The 27932-nt window shown below is 40.8% G+C and overlaps 1 long non-coding RNA gene across 2 annotated transcripts in view; it reads right to left on the reverse strand.

Moving 5' to 3' along the window:
• The window catches only part of LOC122680146, a 168376-nt gene that overhangs the window by 20305 nt on the left and 120139 nt on the right, over positions 1-27932 (reverse strand). For both annotated transcript variants that reach the window (XR_006336646.1, XR_006336647.1), the window contains one exon: positions 18999-19096. This is a non-coding gene — a long non-coding RNA (uncharacterized LOC122680146). The remainder of the gene's footprint in view (positions 1-18998; positions 19097-27932) is intronic.

Genomic DNA, 27932 nt, shown 5'->3' on the forward strand with positions numbered 1-27932 from the left:
TACAGCATCACGTACAGCTTAATAGACCTGAAATATCCAAGCTCTGTCAGGAAAATGCCAACTCAAAGTGGTGATTACCTCTGGGAGGGGAGGGGAGTGGAGAGGGAGGGCATTAGGCTAGAGGAGGAACGTACGGGGAGATGCAAGTTATTGATACTATTCTGGTACTTACATCGGGATATAGTTTCACGGGTCATCACTATATTATTGTACTCTAGTATGTCTCAAAGTTTATATAAAGTGTAACTTTAAACTATTAAAGCAAGAAGAATTCTCTGGGCACACTTCAAATAAGCAATGAACAATTCCTATCCTTTCTGCCCTGACTCACCCTAAAGTGATCAAAGGTGTGTAAACCATGCCAAACTCCTGATTCTTTCCTCTTCACAATCACAATATCCTGTTCAGAAGAGCTATGAGCTACCAGACCTGGTTTTTGAAGTTTGTGTTGGAAAATAAGGCAAAGTTCTTTCTTTTAAGGACTGGTTTCCTTTCATCAAGGCTTCAAGGAGCAAAGAAACAAAGAGTTAAAGAAAGCATCTTGTTTCACTGCTACCAATTCATAAGCTCTTTGCCCAAGAGCTGGGCTCATGCTGACTTCTCTTATATTCCCCTCAAGGCACTCAGCACAACGCATTGCATGGAGTAGGTGGACGATTGATGTTTGTGAATCAATGTATAAATGGATGAGTCAAGTCACACTATTTTCACGGAGAATCTTAAATGTCACTCTTCTTGAAATTTGACCATGCTGCTCAACCTACTAAAAATTTCATAATGAACCGCCTACAAGCACAATCTTGTATGAATATCCCCTATGTTCCCCAAATCCTTTGTGACCTATGGACACAATTGCCGAATATGAGTCATGCTTCTACCACGCTCCCACACAAGTGGTATTTTTAATGCTCCAGCATTTCCTGAAGTCGCGCTCTCAGGAAATGGTTTTTGCAATAATGACCTCACCCTCCCCATGTTCCCTTCACCCCCACCACTGAATCCCAGAATAGCCGAACAGGTGTTCAGATACCCAGAATTACCCAAAACACTCCACAACCTGTCTTATGCCTCCTATCAAAGTCACAAGGATGACCTCTTGTCCTTTGGAGTTTGAAAGGAATATTCGTGCTTTATTTATAACTAGATATAGTTTATTCTTAAAACTGGCAATAGTTACCACGCACCAGAACTAAATCAGTATATAACATAGTGGTTAAGGTTATGGCCTCTGGGGTCCGACAGCCCTGGAGACCAAATTTTGACCCCATGGCTAACTATGGATTAACCATCACTAACCACAATGGATGTGGTTTCAGGCAACTCATTTAAGCTTTTAGAGCTTCAATGTTATCATCTGTAAAATGGGAATAATAGAAGAAATAATTTTCTTGGAATGCTGTGAACATCAAATAATATTAATACAACTCCTATAAACTTCTGACCTCTGGCCTGAAAAGAGCAACTGCTCAGTACTTGCTAATGGTTATTATTGTGTCAGGTTTTCCTGGACCGCAGGCCTGAGTTGTCTCTCTTGGAAACTGTTGACCACGATGTGGTCACTGTGACTGCCAGGAGTCTTTAGATGTCCAGATACCTTCAGAAACTTATCTGGCTCAACCCATTCTGGAGGGCACTGCCCTAGCACCCTCTGGGAATCAGAAAGGTCAAGGGAGAGCAGAGGGTGAGAAGTAAAGGATGACAGGGGATGGGGGAGATTATATCAATAAAGCCACCTGGTCTCACCCAGGCTCAAGGCAAACAGAGAGGCTGCCACATGACTGTAGGAGGAGAGGTATTTACACAGTGAGGCTCCTTGCAACGATCATGAGCAAAGTCCATACTTCTTTGGAAAAGAGTCTGTTTATCTTTTATGTCTTTCTTATAAGAGAAACCCAATAGCAAAGATGATGCTGAAAATGGCAATTTGACTCTGAGAAACTATTCTCGTCAGACCATCTGATAAGCTTCCCAAGGGACTTTTCTAGGCTCTCCAAACAGCACAGGACAAATAGCCAACTCTGAAAAGGATGCCCTGGAGTGTAGCCAAACTGCAATTGCCCTGGAAGTCAGATTCCAAAGGCTCACACACACGGGGGCAAGGGCAGGATGCATCCATCCCCAGGCCATTCACCATTCAGCCCCAGGCAGGAGCACACACAAAGCGACCCCAGAAGAACTGCTTTGGAGGCACAGAGAGGAAGAAAAAGATCCTGCTGGCACTGCTGGGAAACACAGCGGTAACCAGCACACCCTGACCCTAGCAACCAGCAATGGACTGCCTCAGACTGAGAAACCCTTTCTGGGCACATGGCCTGAAAGCAAACCCCTCAGAGGCTCAGGCTCCATGAAAGCTAAGGATCAACAACAAAAAGACACTAACCCATCTCCTAAATGGTATTTCATGGCCATCAAACAGCCACGACAAGCCCATCAAGGGAGCAGCCCGTGTCTGTAGGCTGGTGGAGATGCTCTGGCAACTGAGACACACTGGCAGTTCCAGGGAGGGAACGCTGTCTGTGGGATCGCTCTACTTAGGAAGGCAGCACTTTGCATAACAAATGTTTCATGAATAATCTTTCCTTGGCATAATTCTTTCTGGACCCCATAATAAGAGTTACTCTCAGTCCTAACTGAGGGTCCTAATTATTGGAAAAATAAAGCAGCCAATACTTCTATAAATCAGCAAGTAGGATTAGTAGGATAAACAAGGAGCCTTCCAACTTGTTTCAGGAAATCTCCTGCTTGGTGTGACCCTGAGCATGTTAGATCTATCATTTGGGCTTAGAGCAGGTGTGCTCAGTCGCTCTCTTTGAGTCCGACTCTTTGCGACCTCATGGACAGTAACTCACCAGGTTCCTCTGTCCATGGGATTGTTCCGGCAAGAATACTTGAGTGGGTTGCCATCATTTGGGCTTCAGTTTCCTCCTTTATAAACCTCTTCTTTAAGGGGACATCATATGGGTTCTTTTGAATACTCCCACCCTAGCTTACTATTTTTTTCTTTCATAATTCCTTGTTGAGGCTTAGCACACATGCAATAAAGTACACAAAGAGAAATATTATTCTTTTATACCTTTCAGGGAGTGGAAGATGGTGGTGGGGTGATGTTGACTCACTCCCTATATCAGCATCAAAGGCCATTTTATAGATGTTGAATTTAGATATCAAAGGCCCAGAGAACATGTCAGTCATAGCAGTCAGATTAGTGCTTCAAAGTCCTGACTCATGATGTTTAGTCTCAGAGCCCTACCATGAACTCCTGAAGCAGCTCTCCACGATGGGAATGACCTTGGTTGGATCACAGACAAGAATGAAAAGAAGTGGCAGTCTGAGAAGAGATTTTTAGGTCATAGCAGATGTCTAAAAAGGAATGAGTACCAACTTGTCTGGGAAATTATAATTCCTGTTGACCTTCAGGCTCTACCATAATTTAATAGTTATTATTGATGGAGTGCTTCTTGTGCGCCAAGCACTGCACAGTTTAACATGGATAATTTCATTTAATCTGCAAAATAACTCATGAGATGGACATTTTTATCAGCCAGTTTTATAGAAGAAAAACCTGAGGTGTGGGGAGATTAAACTACTATTCTCAAGTTATAGATGAAGCACGGCAGAGCTAGGATTTGACTTTACCTACGGCATTGTTAGTTTCCCACAGCCACTTCCACCTTACCCTGGAACCAATGCACCATCATGAAATGCACTGCCCCAAACAGATGGCACACTTCACTTATGCCCTGTTGATTCACCATCCAGCTTGGCATGGTCTTCACCTCCCCTCTACTATCCAAATCCATCCTTCAAGACATAATGTAAATACCATCTCCTAGGCATTCCATTCCACACAGAATATCCTCCCCTCTGAATTCATGTAACAGGCACCACCTATTTCATTCATTGGGAGTCTTTATCATTTTTTTACACGTGTACATCAATCATTCATTCATTCAATGACATATACATGCACTGTCCTTTCTCCTCAAATGATTGTCAACTAGTAGATGTCAGGAACCATGTCATCTATTTTTTTTTTAATATCTCTCAAACTATTTATCAGGGTACAGAAATTAAAAGTCAAATAACATGGTTCTGTACAGGGGCTTTGCAAATTATGTGACATTAGAGCCACACCTTGTATTGACGGCTAAATTGCCTTCATTTATTTCCCAAGCATTTGACCCATCCTTCCCCAGTATGAATTATCTTTTAAAAGTTTTTTGCCTTTGTGAGACCATAACATTCTGTCTTGCTCTTTTTCTGTACTGCAACATTAGCAACTCTGTGTGTGTGTGTGTGAAGGAACATGTATATGTGTATGAAAAACATATGCTTCGATAAAGTAAAGGACATAAGATAACAGCCCACTGCACCTGAATTAAGCAAACCCCCCGGATGGTATTATTGGCATGGCAACCAGCAAACCTGCCTGAGAAGTGAGCAACTTTCTCAAGCCACTGGTCAGCCCGGTGTGTTGACAACCTTGGGAGAGAAGACAATAATTGCGGTCATAAAGTAATATCTACCTTCATTCCCTTTGGATTGCTTGTTTATAGACTGAAATTGCTGTACAGGTTCTGCTGGTTCTTCTTGCCCATTTGCTAAGCTTAAATCAAGAAGGGAGAGCCCCAGGTTCACCCCACTGTAAACAGTACCTCTCAAGGTTAAGCTAGGGAGTCTGCCCAGTGCTTTGGGGCTCTGGGGGTGGGAAGGCAGTTCTGGATGTAACATATGAGACAAATAAACTGCCCCGCATGCCTGGACAGAGGGAAAAAGTGAACAGCAAACAATATCAGGGAGAATAGTGTTCACACTGATTGCTTAGCATTTTTTGGCAAAACATGAAGGTGGACTTTTTCAAAGTAATTATACTCTTGACCTTTGCTTTATCCACTGTGACAACCTCAAGACTTTTTCTGTCATTATGCAAATGTTATTTGAAGTTACAAAGAGCACAGGCACAGCCTAGTAAGCTAGATATTAACAAAAGTTAGTCAAGGAAGTTGATGAGCCAGCCAGGATCAGAATGTCTTGAAAACAGACACATGAAACTGAGCTCCAAATGCATGGCTCTGATAGACTCAATTCACTGACAGGTACTGGCCGCTACTTTGTCCCAGGACCCTGGGGACACAGCACAGAACAAGTTTAGGCTCTAGTTTCTAGAAGCTTGCAGCCAGAGGAGAGGAATAAACATGCATGCAGCAACCATTACATAGTAAGTCCATACAAACATAGAAGGCAAAGATGAGAAAACCTTTCAAAAACACTATTCACTGATTGTGGATCATCGTTTGGGTTTGTTTGGTTTTTTTAAGCCTCACTATCTGAACTTTGGGGCTTCCCAGGCAGCTCAGTGGTAAAGAACCCACCTGCCAATGCAAAAGATGTGGCAGGAGCCTCAGATTTGACCCCTGGGTCGGGAAGATCCCCCGGAGAAGGAAATGGCTACCCACTCCAATATTCTTGTCTGGAAAAATCCCATGAACAGAGGCCTTACAGTCCATGGGGTGACAAAAGTGTCAGACACAACTTAGTAACTAAACACCACCACCACCTAAACTTCAGGCTTATTTTTGCCTTTTTCTAACTGTAAGATCTGAGTCAAATCACATCAATGATTGGACCTCAATTTCCTCGTCTGTAAACTAAGAGTGTTGGTGCAGATCAGGGATTAGCAAATAACAGCCTGAGGGACAAATCCAGCTCCAACCTGTTTTGGAAATGATGCTTATTGGAACACACCCACGCCTGCTCATATATATATTGTCTATGGCTGCTTTCATTTTATGGCAGAGTAATTGTGACACACGGTTCACAAAGCCTAAAGTACTTACTATCTAGTCCTTTACAGGAACCATTTGCTGACCTCTGACACAGACCATCTCTCAGGCCTCTTCCAGGAGTTTACAAGATTCATGTGGAAAGATGAAAGCACTCTGAACACTCAGGATAATCATACAAATGGAGGGAATTATCAAAAGGTGCATGCTGGTTCCAGGAAGATAAGGATTCATCATGCTCATTATCATCAACAGCAAAGATTTATTCCAGTGGGTCTCTAATCTGGATTCGTATTAGGATCAATTGGAGAAATGTTTTAATGTCAATACCCAGTGTCTAGAGTTTCTAACTTACTGGGTATGTAGTGACTGGCTTCAGCATTTAAAAAAAAAGCTCTGAAAAATTCTAGAAAGCACTCAGGGCTAAAAAATGCTGATTTATTAAAGGTCTGAACACAATACTATGATTGACTTTGAGACTATTAGAAGTCATAGTTCTTCAAGTAATTTTAAATTGGGTTGTAGGAGCTTGACTTATAAGACAATCAATAAAATATATATAATAACATTGTTGTGTAACAAGCAAAATATGTGACCAGTCCCCAAACTCAGATCTGTAGACTCTTGCAGAGACAGCTGCATAAGAACTGTCTTGGGGAGAGGGATGGGATGGAGAGAGGGGCAGGAGGGAGGATCGGGATGGGGAACACATGTAAATCCATGGCTGATTCGTGTCAATGTATGGCAAAAACCACTACAATATTGTAAAGTAATTAGCCTCCAACTAATAAAAATAAATGAAAAAAATTTTTAAAAATTTAAAATTTGGGGGGGAAAAAAGAATTGTCTTGAGAACCTGTGAGATACACAGCTTTGGGAGCGCAGTTCCAGAGATTCTCATTTGACATATCTAGGGAGAGATCCAGGCATCACTATTTTAAAAGCGACAGTGATGAGTCCATGAGTAAGTTTGTGAATCACATTCCAGGCGAACCGTGGTGAAGGGATTCAGTATTAGATAGAGAACTCCTAAAGCTCAGTCACACTTATTTTTGACTCTCCAAGGTCCAACCCAGCATCTAGAATTTAGTAGGTATTTGGTAAGTGTTTAATAAATAGACCTTGATTTAGAAAGTGACCAGTGAGTGTTATAGTGGACAGAGACACCAGATTTAGAAATTTAAACTTGACCTGGAAAGAAATAACATGAGACTCATGTTCTATATGTTAAATAACCATCAACTGCACCTTCCCACCTACCCCTCACTTCTACATTGACTACCAATCTGACCAAAGATGGTTATGTTAGGATCACCAAGCTACTGAGGCCCTCTCAGTCAGACTGAAGTTCATGATTACTTAAATCTTTTTTCCAGGAATAGCTCTTTTATACCAACTAACAGGGTTATTGCTCCATAAACTTACCTTTTGTCATTACCTTTGCCTGTTGACACATGCAATGGTTAGACAGAGTTGAGCAAAGGGTATTTTTGCAGTCTCTGGGGAAGAGTACAGAACATAAATAGTCACTGTATCTCATTACAAAATCCTGAATGTGCAAAATACACTGGTCCAAGTGTCACAATTAGATAAGCACTTGCCACGCCCATTAACTTCAAAGTGAAATTGAAGCCAAATTTGGGCCCATATGCTCCCTGTCCTTACACTTAAGCAAGTCAGATGGCATCTATTTTCCCGTTCAGTTAATTTCTGAAACAGCCTACATGATAGTTATTGCTCTGGACTCTTATAATTCCCCCAGGCAGCCTTGCTCAAACAACCCATGAAATACTTTCCACCTACAATTTCTAGGGTTTCAGACGAGCCTTTGGCCACACCCTGAACATGTCCTTTTTAAAGACAGGTCTTTTTAAATGGCTGAGTGGCAGCCTCCCCCATCACATAAAGCATGATATTGATGCACAAAGATGCATGTGTTTTATGATAAGGGCAAATGGTAATTAAAGTGAATGGAATAAAAACTAAGGTGGACATTGGAAGGTTGAAATGATTGGCAAGGATTCTTTGAAGAACAGAGTTCTGAAGGCTTCTCTGTCTCAATCTATGATATTCTATTGGAAAATTGCCCTACGTACTACATCACATTCAGCTCTAAACATCAGTGGTTCAAGGTGGGAAGCTCTAAGTAGTCTGATAAAGAGCCACAGTCAGAAATTTTATTGTGCCTACATGATGCTACTGTGACTAGGAGATCCAAAAGTTATGATTCATTCAATGAGATGGTCTCCTCCGGTCAGAGTGAAATTTAGGCACAGGTGTAGGGAATGACTGGGCTTCCCAGGTGTGCTAGTGGTAAAAGAATCCACTGGCCAATGCAGGAGACATAAAAGATGCGGGTTCGATCCCTGGGTTGGGAAGATCCCCAGAAGGAGGGCATGGCAACCCTCTCCAGTTATTCTTGCCTGGAAAATCCCAAGGACAGAGGAGCCTGGTAGGCTACAGTACATAGGGTCACAAAGAGTTGGACATGACTGAATCGTCTTAGCACATACACATAGGGAATGACTGGCTACATAGAGTGGGTTCAAGGACCTGAAAAGACCCCTCTGTTCAAATGTGTCTTTACCGCTTGAGTGTCGAAGGTCTTAGAATCCTTCTGAGAATCCAGTTTCTCTATTCCCTTACAGTCATTGAAGCATGTACCGCAGAGAGGAGCACAAGCTGGAGGACTGAGAGGGCAGAGAGACACTTAGGATGAAAGAGGCTCACAGAGGGTCAAAAATATCCCTCCAGGAAGCCGTATTTCAGATGATAAAGAAAACTAAAATAAGTGACCTCCTCTGTAAAATGAACTGATTGCTCCCTCCCTTTCCAGCAGCATCAGAACTGGCTGAAGGGGAGCCATGGGTGGAGAGCTGGCTATGCATTGATTAGGTGCATGCATGTTAAGTTGCTTCGGCCATGTCCAACTCTGTAAAGCCCTAGCCCTATGAACTGTAGCCTTCCAGGCTCCTCCGGCTGTGGGGTTCTCTAGGCAAAAATACTGCAGTGGGTTGTCATGCCCTCCAGCAGGGGATCTTCCCAACCCAGGAACTGAACCCATGTCTCTTATGTCTCCTGCATTGGCAGGTGGGTTTTTTACCACGAGCACCACCTGGGAGGCTCATGCTTTGACTACAAGGTCTATCAATTCTCAAAAGCAGCAACCGAAGCAGAAAGCAGCACAAGCCCTCAGGAGAAGCACAGGGGGGACACAGGCGGGAATTTCACTGGGAAGAATCAGAAGGGATTTTGTCATTGCTGTTGCCATTTTCCAAGACTGAGCATATTACATGATGCTATATGGACCATGGAGAGAACTCAAATCAGCATGTTCAGTGAAGTTCCAGGAGAGGGGGAAGGTGGGAAGTTGTGAAGCCTGAATCACCAAATTCCCCCTCCAGGTTATGAGATGAGTGGGAAGTTATTCAGAAGCAAAGGCAAAAGAAGAATTGTAAGTACCTATACCATTCTGAGGGATTCCTGGGTAGCTCAGCTGGTAAGAATCCACCTGCACAGAGGAGACCCCAGTTTGACTCCTGAGTCAGAAGATCCCCTGGAGAAGGGATAGCTCCCCACTCCATTATTCATGGGTTTCCCTGGTGGCTCAGACAGTAAAGAATCCACCTGCAAAGCAGGAGACCTGGATTCGACCCCAGGCTTGGGCAGATCCCCTGGAGGAGGGCATGGCACCCCACTCCAGTATTCTTGCCTGGAGAATTTCATGGACAGAGTAGCCTGTAGGGATACAGTCCATGCAGTCGCAAAGAATCAGACACGACTGAGTGACTTAACACTTTCTAACACATACCATTCTGATAATGAGGGGTTTTCAGTTTCTGAAAATTCTAAATAACATTCTGTGGTGGGAATGCTTTTCCCCTGCTTCAAATATTGTCATGAGAGTTGTTACTCAGCAAGACACTATGAAATTAATTACCTAGAGGAACACGAGAAACACTGCATAGATGATTTGTATATCGTGTGTTAGACACTGACCTCTAAGTGGATATTTCTCCTTCAAATATTCTTGAGATAAGTAATAGTTCAAGTTAACATTTTAGTATGGAGATTCCTTCCAGTGACACACCGGGCCCAGGGCTGAGGTGACACATTTCAGGTGAAGCGAAATGAGACAGTGATAAAGAAAAAATATGGGAGGAAAAAAGCCCTGACACAAAGTAGATAGTTTCAGCATATGTCATGAATCCCAGGTACTTACTGGGCACCAGGAACAAGACAATGCGCCAGGCACTTGGGAGAATAAAGAGATGTACAAAGATACCAAGGCCACCCTCAACTAGCTCAAAATACAGTGGGAGAAACAGCAGCAATGTAACTGTGGTGAGGGAAAAATTAGAAACCTGTCATGGAACTGGCACAAGAGCCTGCTACACCAGCACCACCTGGAATTTGTTACAAATGTAGATTCGGAGGACTTCCAGAATTAAGATATGCATTTTACCAAACTGCCCTAGGCGATTTGTACGCATATTTGAGAAACGCTGGTCTAAACAAAAACATTGAAGACATCAGAGAAAGGGAGCGAAAGTAAGGGGAAGGGAGAAGAAAAGATATTTATTCTCTAGGGACAGCAATAAGAACTGAGAAAAAGGATCATGGCCTCCAGGCTGCCTGGACAGCCTCTGACAGTAGGGTCTGGAGAGGGGAGTGGGTGTGGAGGGGAGAGTTTGTGGTAGGAAGTGGGGACAGTAGGTGTGGGCGCTTTGTATCAGCTGGAGCAGGGGAGGATGAGCTTGGTTTTGCTATTTGAGGCCCTGGGTATAGACAACTTTCAGTTTCCTTATGAGGCAGCCTGGCTAGGTGCATTCCAGACATGCTGAAGTCACTACAGGGGAGGGATTCATCTTCAGTTGGCTTCCTACCAAATTCCCCAGGCACTATTTGACACTTTTCCTTAAGCCTTTGCCTCACTGCCCCCACCCTCCCCACCAGACGCCTTTGTCTCCTTTTTCTCTGAGACTGAGGCCACGAGATACAGGCTCCATCAACTTCTCTCTTCTCTATCTCACTGTTTCTCTACATCTTCACCCGCCTTTTTGGGAGAGGAAAGCTTCCTTCATTCCAAAAGTCAGTCTACCTAACTAGGTGATCCCTCTCGGTCTCCTACATAGATTTGTTCCATCAATCTCGCTCTCTCTTGTTCATTTAATTTCACCCTCACTTTCATTTCATCATCTATTCCTAAACCAACAATTAAGTCTCTCAGATCCTGAAGAGTTCTCATTCAAGCTTGCTTGTCTTTTCAGCCAAACTCCACCTCTCTGGAATTTTATGCCCGGACCTCTTTGTTGGCTCACTGATTTCACCTCTTAGTGGTCCCTTGACCTCTCAGCCCTTGTTTTCTGGCTTCCTGGCCTGTCTATGTGCTTTTGGCCCTGCCACAGCCTTCCTCCATTCTAGAACGCGCACACCTCTGCCTGGCAGTGTGCTAGGACCCTCCCGGTTTCCAGATCCTATATCCCTCTTCCTGCCCTTCACCTGGAGTACAACCCTGTGCCAACCTACAGACCCACCCTGAGGCAGGCAGTCCAGACATACAGGTAACTCACCTCACCCCATGAGATGCAGCATGAACAGAGTCCTGCTGCTGTTCCAAGTTCAAGGACATCTTTACTGTGGGAAATATCTTGACTCTCCAGTGTGGGCCCAGTTTTGGCTCCAGCACTGGTTCCATTTTCATGCATCCTAATTATTGAGTATCTATGATGTGCCAAGCTCTGCAACACCGCCTGTACATGATCTCACTGACTCCTCTCAGCACCCTTGTCCTGGGGAGCCCTGCAGTCTGCAGACCCATGTTATAGAGGCTTTGAGAAACGTTCCCAAGGTCACGCAGCCAATAGATGGCAGAACCAGGACTCAAAACAGGCCTTCTGACTCTTGTGGCTATGCTTGATAAATAGCTGTCATTTTTAATAAAAGGGAGAGGGGGTGGTGTGTGTGTGTGTGTGTGTGCACGTGCATGTGTGTGAGTGTGGTTATGGATCTGGGAGTAATAGAGTCATGGTGGGAAAGCTTTCAGGGACCCTGCTACTGACACCAGATTTTCTGGTCCTGATTAGCTGCTGCCTGGCTGCCAGGAGCTGTTATTATCATTCACTCCGGTGCCCCATCCCTGGGCCTGTGGGGACTTGCCCTTCCTTCCTGCTCTTGGCCCTGTGATGTTGACAGCTAAACTGGGAAAGCACAGGCTGACTGCTGCCACGCTTAGGAGACACAGATGTACGTGCCGCTTTGGACGTCCCGCCCACGTGGTCCCACGCCTGCCCCTGCACAGGCGGTCAGGCCACTTCCGGGCCAGGCGTCTGCTCTGTCTGTTAACCTCTGAGTACGTAACTGAGTGCTCTCTAAGCCACCACATATCCGTGGTTCTTCCTGGCAGAATTCACCCTTCATACCCTCTGTTACATTCTTTTAACTGTTGACTTATGCTTTTTTCCTGGCTTTTTCCCCAACCCACCTTAGACTAATGCCTCACCTGTTTTGTTAACACCTTCTAATATTTATTTTTCTTTTTTCTCAAATTTAAATATTTGTGTGTTGAATTAATTAGGACACATTCCTTCAAACAGGACAGTACAGAAAACCTCAAATTGTTAAGTTTGTTGAGTAAAATGAGTCACTGGGAGAAGTCTACCAGGAGAATAAAAACAATGATAATGAGAACAGTAATAACCAATAAGCAATATTTTCAAGGTGTCTTGCAATTACCAAACACAGAGTCATCGCCTCATCCTCACTGTCCCAGAAGATGAGTTTTGTGATTCACTGAAAGTCAAACAAGTGTAATAGTGACAGGACTCAATTCCCAAGCTCTCACTCCAAACCCTATCTTCTCCCCAAAATGCCTTTTAAAGAAAAGATTTCTGTCTCATCAGCCAGCTCATCTGGGTCACCTGAAAACCTCAAGCAAAAATTCCCCAGGTCAGCATCATGCCTTCTCCAAGAACAAGCATCTTCAAAAAGAAACCAAAAGCAATGAAAACCAAATACTAATGGCTTCTGGCTTCTCTTCAGGGGTAGCAAGTCCTAGTTCTTTTTCCTTATTTCATGTGAAAAGTTATAACCGCCAAGGGGAGCTGTGGGCTTTCCAACGGTGGAGCAGAGACATGAGCTCAGAAAAAGCGACCTTCAAGGAGAGATGCTCTCCTTCCTCCCTCTACCAAGGCCAAGTACACATTCACGCTCTTCCATTTTATTTTACTGAATTTAAAGTCAGTGAGACCGTAAAGGACCACCTTTGTATTACATTTTCTTATCCTTCTGCTGCTTTCATAGCAAAACTAAATACGTGGAACACCAAGTCTTTATGAATCTTGTCTCCAACGATGGAATTGAGTATGCACTTTTTGAGGACATCAGTTCATTCAAGATCATAAGACAACTTTAGGGAAAAAAAAATCCTTAAGGTAAGAGATCTATAGGTCAAATGGACTTCCCTTTCTGGTCTAAATGTCATGCTTGTGAAAGTGCTGTGGTATAAACAGCAAAGTACTGAAATGAGAAGTTATCCCCCTGCTGAATAAACCAGACTCTTAGCTGACTGGTTTGCAGCTCTACCTTTCCACCTGTGGCTGGTACCTTCTCATCTCTTGGGTCTCCACACAAATATCACCTCCCAGGACAGGAGTCCCTAATTTGCAGAATCTAGTGTCTGAAGATCTGAAGTGGAGCTGAGGCAATCACAATAGAAATAAAGCGCACAAAAAAATGTAATGTACTTGAATCATCCCCAAACCATCCCCACCTCAGTTCGTACAAAAATCATCTTCCCTGAAACCCATTCCTGGTGCCAAAATGGTTGGGGACCGCTGTCCCAGGAGATACCTTCTAAGATTGCTCTCTCTCCATGACTTTTTCTCTCCTTATCCTCCTCCCATTATTTTATCACTAGTATTTATCACTCTGGCATTTTATTTTTATTTGTTTACTTGTTTATTGTCTGCTTCCTTCTGCTAGAAGGTAAGACCTTTATGTGAATTTGTCTTAATTATTGCTGTTTTCCCAGAAATGAGCTTCCTGAATTCAATTCCCTGAATAAACATGCAGGACGCCACTTATAAATCAAAGACTTCTATTTTTTTCTTTATATGTTGCCGAACTTGTAGAATCTGGGGATACCATCAAAGATAAATAGGAGGCCAACATCTGCACACTGCTAAGGATTTCACAGCACAGACACTCCAGACAGAGGTCTCTTTACTGAGAACGCTTCAGTTTCCTCAGCACAAACGCAGTATTTGAGTGAGAGACACAAGCCCAGTAAATCTGCATCTTATCTGAAATTCTGAAGAAGAGAAAGTGAAACAGAGAAACATTTGTTCTGAATTTGCTGTGAAGACTTCAAAAAAACTCACAGTGCCTGAAATTCACTCTGTGGGTTCCTTTTAAAGATGCAATTTGGTTTTGAAACCTTTTGCTCTTTAGAGGTAAAGAAGAGAGGAAGATTCATTTACTCATTCAACAAACAGCTCAAATATCACTGAAAGGGTTCCCTCATCCTAAGTTCTAACAGACTCCTCCCCACCATTCCATCATTTTCTAGTTTATTATACTATTAATTGCCCCGGAGTACTTATCTCTAAAGCTTTATTTTTATGACTGTGTGTGCGTGCTCAGTCATGTCTGACTCTTTAAGACCTCATGGACTATAGCCCACCAGGCTTCTCTGTCCATGAAATTTTCTAGGCAAGCATACTGGAGTGGGTTGCCATTTCCTACACTAGGGGACCTTCCCGACCCAGGGATAGAATCTGCATCTCCTGCACTGGCAGGAGGATTCTTTATCACTGCACCACCTGGGAAGCCTTATATTTTTATTAATGTTTTACATATTTAGTGTCTGATTCTTCCAGTTAGAATATATAATAAGCTCCATGAGAGCAAGAGTCTTGCCTCTTCTCCACTAATGCTTCTCCAGAACCTAAGAGTTCACAACACATGGAATATTCTCAACAGGCAGCTGTTGAGTAAATGAAGGAATGAAGATGCGTGGGCTCTGTGAAGGCTTTTTTGACATCTCTTGCCTCATTTTGGCATTCTTGCATCTCGGAATACTCTGCATCCATCCATCCTTCCCTTTCACCAGGAATTCAGTTGTGAGGGTTCTCGTCCCCAAACAGTTGTGTAGGACCACTGAGTCTTTGGGCTTCCCTGATGGCTCAGAGGGTAAAGAACCTGCCTGCAATGCAGAAGACCCAGGTTCAATCCCTGGGTCAGGAAGATCCCCAGGAGAAGGGAATGGCAATCCACTCCTGTATTCTTGCCTGGAGAATCCCTTGCAAAGAGGAGTCTGGCAGGCTACTGTCCAAGTGGTCGCAAAGAGTCGGATAAGACTGAGCAACTAACACTACTACCACTAGAGTCCTTTGCCGCTTCATGATACCAAACTGGCATAAACAACACAAGCTTGTTTGTGATTGCTTCACACACTTCTATGTTGTTTTCCCACCAACACTGTAATCTGCCCAAAGAAAAGGCCTATGTCTTAGGCTAAGGAACACAGAAGGAAGAGAAGGGTTTTGAAAAATGGTAATAAGTTTTAAAAATACTAAATTTGTATACCTAAGGTATATGCAAGTAGAAATGTCCAATAAGAAGTTTATGTGTATGGATAGGATGTCAGAAAAGGAGTTTATGCTGTAATTGTTCATTTGTAACTTGTCAGCATCTGTTCAGGATGACAAATTGAGTGCATGCGCTCACTCAGGGGGAGTGCAGATGTCGAGATGATGAGTAGCAAAGGGTAGAGCCACAGCACTTGCACCGCTTCAGGGCCGGGGAGGGAAAGGAGGATGAGGAGGGACCACATTTGTGGTGGGAGAGGGACCAGAGGAGTGTGTCCCTGTGGATGCCAAGAAAGGTGACACTCAAGATGGTAGAGAATGGTCAGTGACGGCAAGAGTCCCAAAGAATCCAAGTTGAAAAGACTGGAAAATGTCCACTGGATTTGGCAGTGGAGTCTTGCCACAGCAATTTCACCTGAGGAATGAGAACAAAAACCTGATTGAGAGGGACTGAGAACTACTGGAAGATGAGTAATTCAGATGCTTAGCTTTGAAGACAAGAAGAAAGATAGGCTGGTACCTAAATTGGAGTTTCTATGGAAAATGAATTGAATTTATTACTCAAAAGTTGTTTTCCAGTTGGGCATTTGAAATGTGTACAGTTTATTTTATGCCAATTATACCTCAGTAAAGTGTTATTTTTTTTTAAGGCACACTTTAGAATTTCACAAAATATCAGTATCTTCTCACTTGAGAATACATCTTTAAATTTATAATAACGTATTAAGATATTTTCTGATATATAAGTGAGCAAAATCCAGTAGAAGTGAAAACCCAGAAATGTATAAAGTAATACTCCAGGTTTACAAATAAGAAGAAGAAAACAATCAATAACAGAAGAATTTTTTTCTTATGGTAGGGAGTATAAAGGCATTATGACCTGGAATATGGGCCTGCACAGAAAAAGGAGTGGAATTACATTATTTTAGATCTACCTATGAGGCTAGGCTTTCCTGAAGGCTCAGCCAGTAAAGAATCCACACTGCAGGAGACGTGTGTTCGATCCCCGGGTCAGATAGATCCCCTGGAGGAGGAAATGGCAACCCATTCTGGTATTCTTTCCTGGAGAATCCCATGGACAGAGAAGCCTTGTGGGCTACAGCCCACGGGGTTGCCAAGTGTCAGACATGACTGAGCAACTAAGCAGGCACGCATGAAACAGGCTAGAAAATGGGCTAGATTATGACCTAAATCAAGGCAACTACAAGCCACATTAAGATCTTCAAGAAACGCTCAAAGAGCTTCCTAAGCACAGGTGAAAAGGCCTTAATGCCATCAAAGTGTCATTTAGGGTCATAACTAGAGAAAAAACATGTAGATATACATTGGATAGAGAAGGGAGGATAACATCTAAACTAAATATTAACCCTTTTCCAAAGATTCGGCAGCTATCCTAACAGAGTTCTAAAAATTGCAGAGAATAAAATGTCAAGACTTAAACAATTACTCAAGAGTTAGTAAATTCAACGGTGAGACAGGTAGATAAAACTGAAGAGAAATATGAACTCAGTGAAAGCTGGTTTTTTGAATGTAGCCATCTAGAATTTTCTCTACAGTGTTATCGTGCAGAATAGAAAAAAATGACAAATTGAAAGCCAACAGATAAAATACTCATGTGTACAGTCTCTGATATTTTCTTAAAGCATACTTTTGCTCATTGAATCCTTAAAATAATTCGGAGAGATAGGCAGCGTGCCAGAGTCACAGCAGCGCCCACTGCCCCCTGAGTGATATTAATCTTTGTGTTTTCACACAATTGGACTCTGAGAGGTAATGTTTTTCCTTTGACCTGTCTTGTTTCCCCAAAACATTATCTAGGGGAGCAGATTTATCAGAGACTGAAAAATGCTTTAGGATAAGCCAGGAAAAGTGGAGAAGGGAACTTGCATGTCTGTTGAAATGTGTATTGTCACATTATTAATAGAAAAAATATATCCAAGCACTAAAGATAAGTGATATGGTTACCAACTTACTAATTAGAGCACTAGACAGGAGGCTAAGTGATATAATCATCTCATTCCAGACTGCAATTCATAATTAGAAAACCAACTTCCAGTACCTGCCACAGAATTAATAGAGAGACATTATGACATTCTATACCCCTATGACCTCAGGGCAACCAGTGGGAAGTGATGCTCATAAAAGCATGATGATGCACAAGACAAAATATTCAGCATCAATTTGGTATCCAAGATACTAGCATCTTCAGTTATTCATTGCTTTCCACTCCTCCCAACCAAATGCTGTCTATTCCCCTCTAAAATAGTGGCCGTATTAACAGAGGACTTACTAACCATTGTTTTAAGCACTTGATATATACTAAGCCACTTAATTATCATGACAACACTATGAGTAGGTGTTATTTTTTTTTACATATTCATTTATAGATGAAATGGCCATGACACAATAGGTTAGGTAATCTATCCAGCTGGTACACAGCTAGTGAGTGTCAGGGCAGACATTTGAGACCAAGCAGTCTAGATTCAGAGCTCTGGTTCTCAATCCCTAGGCAACACTGTCTTCATTTTTATTTCAGGTCTTAATCATCTCTTTTCTGTACTATTACAAGAGCTTCCTAGCTGCTCTCCATTCAAGTTACCTCTTTTCACATTATCATTTTTTATTATAAAAATAATTTGCAAAAAAAAAATATGCAAATTCATTCTCCAGATAAAATTTTATAATAGCATGAATTAGACAAAATCCCATTTGGCCATCAGCTGCAATCCCAACTTTCTCCCCAGGGTCTGGTGTGTCTTTTTCTATAAGTTTTTTCTGCATATAATGTATATACCTTTAAAAACATTCAGCATTGTTTGATAGATTATTAAATAAATATTATTATATTAACTTGCAAGTTTATAATTTATATGTTTTCAAGGGCATTCTAAATCTCTTGTGACCTTTTAAAGACCTTTAAAAGAAGAAAAATCCATTCCCTTTCTTGAAAAAACTACTCCCATCCCAAATGGAGATGATACAGCCCTACCGAAGTGCTCTACATTATCAGTGGAATCAAGCAAATCCCCCAGAGGAAAAGACTAGGAGAAAAATGGAAGGACCAACAGGGTGAGTGGTGTATACAGAGAAGGATGAGGAGGACAATTTTACAGCAGCAAATCCATGGATGAAACAACCCATGAATGAGGGCATGCTCATCTGTGGATGTGCCATGCAGTGAGGCCAGGTCCACTTCTGTAAAGTCTATGTAGGTAACCAGAACATTCAGATCACTTGTGCATCTCATTCCCATGGCAACCTAGTACATCAGGATAACATGACATTTCCACTCACTGAACTAGTCCCTTCATGAACGTGAATGTATTCACCTCTTGTCTACTGTTTCCAGAGTATAAGAATTGCATCTCCTGCTGTGGGACCATTACTCAGCTCAGTACCTGGCATGCAGTTGGACCTCAATAAATACTTGGTGAATGAGTGAACAAAGCCAAGGGTGTATCAATACTTCTGATTATCAAGGTTCCATGAATCTCTACCTCGACTTTTCAAAGCTTCAGAAAACAGGATGATTTGATCACCCTTAGCCACAGTACATTGATCTAAACTGTTACGGGTGTACTAACAGACACTAATGACACAAATAACCCACCTAAATTACACCTACCTGTGGCAGAGTCAGTCACCTGAGTTAACAAACATCACCATATGCTTGCTTTGTGACCTTGGGCAAGTATTGTAACCTCTCTCTTCAGCTTCCTTTATCTGTAATGATGAACATAATACAACCTTTAGGATTCAGTGAGGATTAGGTGAACTACTATAATACACAAAAGCATTTAACAATAAATGAGACATGGAGTGAGTCCTCAGTAAATGTCAGCCCTATGTCTATTTCTCCTTCTGCCCCCTTGTCGCTCCCTTCCTAATAATAAGGCTTTGAGTTTATTTACCCTGATAAGCATTTCTCTTCTCTCATTTCCATTTGTGGCAATCTGGGCAACAGTTTCTTTCTTTTCCAGTGCTGACCTACTGTTTGGTTGGAATCAGTCCCAGGGCTCTGGGCTCTAGAGATTGCTGTTAGACTATGAAGCATTATGGATCAGATCCAAGTGCTACAGCATATAGTGGCTCTTGCCATTAAAAAAAAAATCCAAACTGTTTTAGTTATTTTACGGAGTGCAGCAGATACCCAAAAGTTTATAACAGGGTTACCAAACACAGTGTTTTAAAACACAAAAATCATCCAAAAATTACTCATCTCCTCATAGACATAACTTGCTGTGTTGAATATTAAAACAGACATCTCGCTCTTGAGTTTAAAGTTCTCTCCCAAGTTCCCACAATTATAATTTCAAACCAGTGAATGTTATTCAAATAGGGAAAGGAAGAATCTTTAACTTATTTCCACCCTGTGAGACTCTTTATCCAACTTTCCTCATATTCCTGTAGACCTACCTAAAATTCCCTTATTTACAAAGTCTTAGAGTACCAGAAACACTTAAATTTATTCTGTCATGTACATACACTAACAAGTCATCCTAAGACTTTAAAAAAAATTTAAAGAGACACGGAAAAACACAGTCCTTCCCCTTTATAAATCTTGCTCCTCTCCAGCATTTAAGAATGTCTTCCCAAAGATCATTCAGGTCAGTTCAGTCACTCAAACATGTCCCACTCTTTGAGACCCCACGGACTGAAGCATGCCAGGCTTCACTGTCTGTCACCAACTCCCAAAGCTTGCTCAAAGTCATGTCCATTGATTCAGTGATGCCATCCAACCATCTCATCCTCTGTCATCCCCTTCTCATCCCAGCTTTGATCTTTCCCATCATCAGGATCTCTTCCAATGAGTCAGCTCTTCTCATCAGATGGCCAAAGTATTGGAGTTTCAGCTTCAGCATCAGTCCCTCCAATGAATATTCAGGGTTGACTTCCTTTAGGATTGATTGGTTGGATCTCCTTGCAGTTCAAGGGACTCTCAAGAGTCTTCTCCAACACCACAGTTCAAATGCATCAATTCTTTGGCACTCAGCTTTCTTTATAGTCCAACTCTCACATCCATACATGACCACTGGAAAAACCATAGCTTTAACTAGATGGACCTTTGTTGGCAAAGTAATGTCTCTGCTTGTTAATATGCTGTCTAGGTTGGTCACAGCTTTTTTTTCAAGCAGCAAGCATCCTTTAATTTCATGACCGAACTTACCACCTGCAGTAATTTGGAGCCCAAGAAAATCCAACTGTCTCACTGCTTCCATTGTTTCACCATCAATTTGCCATGAAATGATGGGACTAGATGCCACGACCTTAGTTTTCTGAATGTTGAGCTTTAAGCCAACTTTTCACACTCCTCTTTCACTTTCATCAGAGGCTCTTTAGTTCTTCTTCACTTTCTGCCATAAGGGTGGTGTCATCTGCATATCTGAGGTTATTGATATTTCTCCCAGCAATCTTGATTCCAGCTTGTGCTTCATCCAGCCCAGCGTTTCTCATGATGTACTCTGCATATAAGTTAAATAAGCAGGGTGACAATATACAGCCTTGAGGTACTCCTTTTCCTATTTGGAACCAGTCTGTTGTTTCATGTCCAGTTCTAACTGTTGCTTCTTGACCTGCATATAGGTTTCTCAGGAGGCAGGTCAGGTGGTCTGGTATCCTCATCTCTTTTAAGAATTTTCCACAGTTTGTTGTGATCCGCACAGTCAAAGGCTTTATGGTAGTCAATAAAGCAGAAGTAGATGTTTTTCACTGGGGCAGAGCTATAGGGTTGCTACCTGAATGATCTCCTAGCAATTAGACATGTCTTTAAAGCATGACATTCGTTACTTCTTCATCCTGCCTTACAACCCTGAACAATGCCCTTTTTGATAAAGGCAGTGTTTCTACTATCCTGGTTAGATTCCAACCTCATCCTGCAAGTGGAGATCTGTCTGGGTACCTTATAAATATTGTTTAGAAAAATAAATCACGTTCTTGCTTTATGACCTGGGAAGTGTCAAGAATGACTGGAGTACTTTCTTCATGTATCCTTCACCTAAAGATTACATCTTTTGCACAAAGATTTAACAAGAGCCACCCAGTTAGAATTATAGTTGATAGGATTAGCTAAGCATACTGCACCCCAAAGGCAAGCAGCAGCTGGATCACTGTACCACAGCTCACCTATTTCTAAGAGCTGATCTCAGAGTTTCACATTCACAGAAGGCTCAAAACCCTAAGGAACTCACACACTGCTCATGTTGTTTTTATTCCGTCACTAAGTTGTGTCTGACTCTTTGCGACCTGATGGACTGCAGCACACCTCCCTGCCCCTCACTATCTCCTGGAGTTTGCCCAAGTTCATTTCCATTGAGTCAGTGATGCCATCCAATCATGTCATCCCCTGTCCCCACCTTGTCTTCCTGCCTTCAGTTTTTCCCAGCATCAGGGTCTCCTCCAATGAGTTGACTCTTCACATCAAGTGGCCAAAGTATAGGAGCTTCAGCTTCAGCATCAGTCCTTCCAATGAATATACAGAGTTGATTTCATTTAAGATTGACTGGTTTGATCTCCTTGCTGTCCAACGGACTCTCAAGAGTCCTCTCCAGCACCACAATTTGAAAGCATCTATTCTTCGGTGCTCAGCCTTCTTTATGGTCCAACTCTCACACTGGTATCATGCACCATTAAAAAAGAACTCTAAAGTGGCAATTAACAGCAAATGGGTCTGAATAGACCTGGGAAGAACCAGGCCTATTTTCTCACTTCTGAATTCCAGCTAGCTAAACATCAGTCCTGTGGGCCTAGTAACTGCTTGGAGGTAAGGTTGAGGGACCCAATCAGGGGAGTTACTTCAGGACCACACCTTTCCAATGCCCCAATTATCCTTCAAATATCTTTCTAAGGCTTCATATGCACCTGTAGTGAAAAATGCCTGATAATCTTAACATACAGTGTGTTCTATGATACTATTAATTCCTTAAAGCAGCTTGTTAAAGTAGCTTAATTCTTTAAAAATGGAAAGGAGACAAAGAAACACAACTATAAAATCATCCTCAGAATATTTCAATAGCTACTGGTTGACTATAAAATTCCATTAGTAATAAGATAAGGAAAAGATGAAACAATAACTGAAAATAAGCACATTTCAAATTGATACAAATCCTAGCCCATTTAAAATTATAAATTAAAATTTAGATCTCCTATCTCTTTTTTAAAAAGCAATTTTTGTCCCAGTCCCAACATAAGTTAAAACACTAAGCCACTTAAATTACAATGGTGAAATCAAAGTTTTTGCACCATTCCAAGGAAACCCAGATATACCTTTAGAAAACTGTTTTTTTTTTTTTTTTTGACCATGCAATGAATTTTAAACAGTCCATTATTTTGTTGTAGCCTTTATCCTGATGGTGAGGGGTGAGTTTGGGAGGGGTAGAGCAGTGGTTGGCAAATCCCTGAGTGGAGCATTTTTTCATGCCTCAATTAAAATGGTTAATTAGATACAACAGAGCCTAGATGCTCCTTAGATGCTACACAATTGTATCAAGTCCTTAGTTTTGAGGAGAGTTCACTCCCATTTTAAATGATGTTCGTTAGATTTGCCATTTGACAATGCTGAAACTCAAAAAGCTCAGGAGAAAAAGAAAGCAAAAAACATTGACAATTTAGACATACCAGCAGTTTTTCAAGGGCAAAGACTAAGACTCCTTCTCATACAAATCAACATAAAACACTTTGGGAGGAGTTAGGAGAATTATCTGCTTATGATATCAACCCTAAAAATGTCTCTATAATATCTTCATTGATAATTCTTCATCCACCAGTTTCTTACAACTAACAGGGCCCAGTTCAGGAGCTACCACTGCTGGCCCAAACTGTCTATAGGAAATTATGCAAGTTTCTTTTCCTAAGAAGGGCTTCCCTGATGGCTCAGTGGTAAAGAATCCACCTGCCAATGCAGGAGACCCAGGTGACATGGGTTGGATCCCTGAGTCAGGAAGATCCCCTGGAGTAGGAAATGGCAACCCACTCCAGTATTCTTGCCTGGAGAATCCCACGGACAGAGGAGCCTGGCAGGTTACAGTCCATGGGATTCCAAAAGAGTCAGACATGACTGAGCATGCACACACAACAACCTCTTCCTAACAACAGCCACCAAAAAGAGGCAGAGAAAAAAAATCTTGGACCAGAAGAACTGGGTCACAGGATGAGAGAGACACCACTCTCTTCAATATCATTAATTCTTGATTTTTAAGGGAAAATGGTTCCCATTAGGCCTAAGAGAGTTTCTTAAATGTGACCTACATTCAAGCATAATTATCTTTCTTTCCCAATTGGCAAACATACACTGCATAACCTTGTTATAAAATCCCATAATTAATACAGTTTTAAATGTTAAGAGCCAAATTATCTGACCTAAAATTTAGTAAGGCATATAATAGTTGAAGACAATCAGAAGAGTCTGACTCTACCTTAGCTCTGCCCCTGACATTTTGAAAGAATAGCTTTTCCTTTATGCAACATGACTTATTTTATCAGTGGAGATTATCCAGGAGTTCACTGGGAGAAGAAGCTTGGAATGCAATATCCTTAACAAATATTCAGGAATAGTTTTAAATATTATTTTAAAAGTACAAAAAACAGTAGAACTAAAACATAACACATGAAGCTTTATGAGTGTAGGAATTTATTCTGTAGGCAGATTACATTATTTATTTATGCTGTTGTATTTACTGGATTTTACTAAGTGGTATCTAAGAGACATAATATGTCTTCATAGAAAAGAAATGAAAGGTTTGGATCTAAGAACCAGGCCAGCACTCACCAGATCTTAAGCTTATCATTCAAATCCATTCCTCATCTATAAAATGGGATTGTGGCAATACCTATTCCACAGTGTTGATTTAAAGAACAAATGTAATCAGTTGAAATAATTGATACCTCAAAAGATTAAACAAATGTTCAACTTGTTATTCTACCTTCACGTATTAAGAAAATAGCCAAAAAAAAGAAAAGAAAATAGCCAGTGAAATGACACATGCCAAAAGATATCTTAAATATGTCCATTGAAAATACATTCTTACAAATGACGTGGGCTATAAATGAATACTGAATATGCATTTAGAAGTTTCAGATCATAAAATAACACATTCAAAAATTAACATGGACTTCCAGATAAAGATGACAGAGTGTGCACATGTATTTATGTTTTTTTCCATCCAGAAGCCCATTAAAATGTCAGTGAAGAATGCAAGTAGGTATAAACTCATGAGATAAGAATAAATAGTGGTCTTTAGCTGATAGAAGACTTAAATTTTGGGGAAATGACAAGTAGATGGAAATACGCTAACAGATGAAAGGCATATATTTATAAAGAAGTGAGCTTAGAGTAAAATAAAAGGGAAGTAGGTGGTATAGTAAGAGAGGTGGAGATAAGCTACCCAGAAGAACCATTGAGATGCTCAGAATTCTGAAAATTCAGATGCACTAGGGGTTGGAATGACACATAAGACTGAAAAATAGGGGAAATCAATTAAAATTCTATTTATGACACAGCTGATTTCACTACTATATAAATCATAAACCCAGGCATGGTGTTTGCCTTACTCTGAAATGTGAACAGAAAACCCAAGACTCCCATACATTTGAATAAATGCCTAATGTGAGATATTCTGACCAAAACAAACAGGAAATATTGATTCCAAAATAAAAAGAGATAATGTGAAGAACAGAAATTTTTATGGAAACACTAACATCCTTAGAAAGATTGAAGAATACATTGCATCCATAAGACAAGAACAATATACTATGAAAAAAGAACAAAGATTAAGAAGGAAACTTGATTTAAAGAATATGATTGTCAAAGGAAAAAGAAGTGTTAGAATATAGAATTGAGAAATTCTCGCAGAAAACAAAATTTTAAAAGCCAAAAGGACTGAATCAGGAGAACTCATAGACAATTAACAGGAATTATGGAAAGTAAGTAGCAAAAATGGAAGGGAGAAAAAATGGAAGGGATTAATATAGGAAAATTTTGGATAGCTGAAAGACTAAACATTTCAGATTGGAGCAGCCCACCAGTGATTGTAAAAAAGCCTCTATTGATAACTTTTCCTGAAAGAAAAAGAGCAGAAAGAAAAAGCAGATCATCAAAGAATGAGAATCAAGCAGGCACGAAACTTCACATCAGCAATACAGATGACCAGGAAAAAGAAACACTGCCTTTAAAATTCTGTGGAATTTCATATTTTCTGTATCTAATTAAATTATTACTCAAGTGTAAACTTAGATCCCACTTGCAGGTGCTGATTTTCACACAATCAAAGAATCAAAAAAGTTGCATCTCACATATCCTTTCTTAGGAATTTTGATCGGTATGTACTGCATCAAAAAGAAGTCCATGAAGAAAGCAAAAGATTCACATTCCAGAAATGAGGAAACAAAGAAAAATAACACCAAGATGATTCCCGTTCGCCAGCCTACATAACAAGTACTGATTAAGGGTAGCAAGATGAAGAGCTTCAAAAAAAGTAGTTTCTGGAGAAACTTAACAAAATCCCTGAATGGACACCCCCCCCCACGCCCCCCAAAAAATGCAAACACGAGAAAGGCAAGTACTACAGAAAAAAAGGAAAAGACAATTAGAAACTCCAGAAAAATTAAAAATTGTGCAAGAAGTATAATGATAGTATACGATGTGATACTGTCATAAACAAGATTGAGTCTCAATATAAGCACTACTTATCAGTTTACAATTTTAGAATCAACCTATAGACAAAGATGGTAGGATGATGATGAGAGGCAAATGTTAATAGTCTTGATATTGTAGAGATACAGATTACAAGACGTACAGATTGGGAGGGAGACATGGGAGAGAAGAACCGGAAAGACAGGGACACAAAATAAACAGTCTCTTGTTAAAAGAATAAGCGTCTCACTTAAAGTTGCAAAGGGAATAAGTATTGTATCTAGAAGTGCACAGGTAACCAATAAAGATCTAAAGTCGAGATATGACTTTAGAGGTATTGAATGACTTAATCAAGTTACATTCTCATGTATCAGCATAGAAAGACAATACATAATACCCGAAACTAATAACCCAAGATTTAGCAGTATAAGGATATTGCTTAAAGATATGGAGTAAATAACCAAAAGAACCCATTATAAAAGTTAAGCTGTATCTGAGAAGACACTGAAGAAAGAGTAGACAGAGAACCACTGTTTCTTAGTGCAAGGGTTTTTATCTTTTTTTGTTGTTGTTATCATGTGTGGTTTTTGTTTCAATAAAAATGTTTAAATTATTAATGTAAAAATACAAACAGAAATTTTACTAAGAAATGTGTGATCCACTATTATACACAAATTGATCAGTTATGTAAATATTAAGGGATAAAGTCTTCTACAATATTTTTAAATATATTTAATGCTGAGCTTGATTTTAGAGTGGGGAGATGCTCACTTTAATAAGCAGGCGCTAACCCACCCTCAAGTGTTCCAAACCAAGCAAGATCTAAAGCATCTTCAAATATCCCCTCCATTTGGAGACATCTGTGCTCATTGATTTACAATGTGCACAGGCTGCCTGATTATTTAATTATGTCACTTGCTACTACAGGAATTATTCATTATCATTTACCAGTAAGCTGAGAACACGTGGGGCTGATATCTTGATTCAGAACCCTAAACCTAAAAGGGATATAAGTACTTGGTAAATTTAGAAGCAGATTCTACTCTATAACCATGAACCTTCTTCATCTACCTTTCATAGACGTTTATCACCAGGAACTACAGGTCCATTTTGTGAGCAGCAGAGAACAAAGGGAATTTCCTGCAAAACGATGCTGAAACATGATCACTGCTGTCTATTATCGTGCCAGAACTTGCCTATTGAATACTGTCCCTAGCTATTATTCAGAAATTGTTTCTTTGGATGGGTAAGACAAAGATGGGAAGTCCACTTAAATGCTCAAACAGTACCCTCTGCTGGTTGAGTCTGAGCTGAAGATTTGATTTGTAACAGGGTTTAGTCACACTGACAACATGAGGAAAGAAGAAAAGAATGGAAGTCAAGGCAAACACCATAATCAACTAATTCTAGTTACATATAAGGAAACTGACATTGAGGCATCATATTACATGTATGATGCACATGTACTTTATTAAATCCTTTGCTCCTACAAAAAATTATTAATGAGGGATGTTGGGTATTACATTCAAATTCTCTGCTTTACAAAATGATTCATCACAAGTTCCCTCAGTGAGTCTCTCTAGTGTTCTGCATGTGTGGCGTGACTTACACTCTGACTGTGGGAATGTGTTAATTGTATAAAGTAAAGTGGTTTCTTGTATCACAGCCCAGGACTCTTAAACCATACCAGAGATGTCTGCATTACTTGACATGTTTATAAATGTTTAGGAAAAGTTCAGAAATAATTTGTGCTGTCTTGCTAAGAAGCAGTGGTTTGGAGATGACAAGTTGAATTTATCTGACCAAGGAAGGAATGAGTAACATATATTTCTGGGACAAGGGCTATCTTATAATCTATCATGCTCCTCTCCTATATTGGAGAAATGCTTAATAAATTGAGTAGCAATTAAAAACAGGTACTGTCCTACATTT

This window comes from Cervus elaphus, chromosome 3 (genome assembly GCF_910594005.1).
Source record: "Cervus elaphus chromosome 3, mCerEla1.1, whole genome shotgun sequence".
NCBI classification, from domain to species: Eukaryota; Metazoa; Chordata; class Mammalia; order Artiodactyla; family Cervidae; genus Cervus; species Cervus elaphus.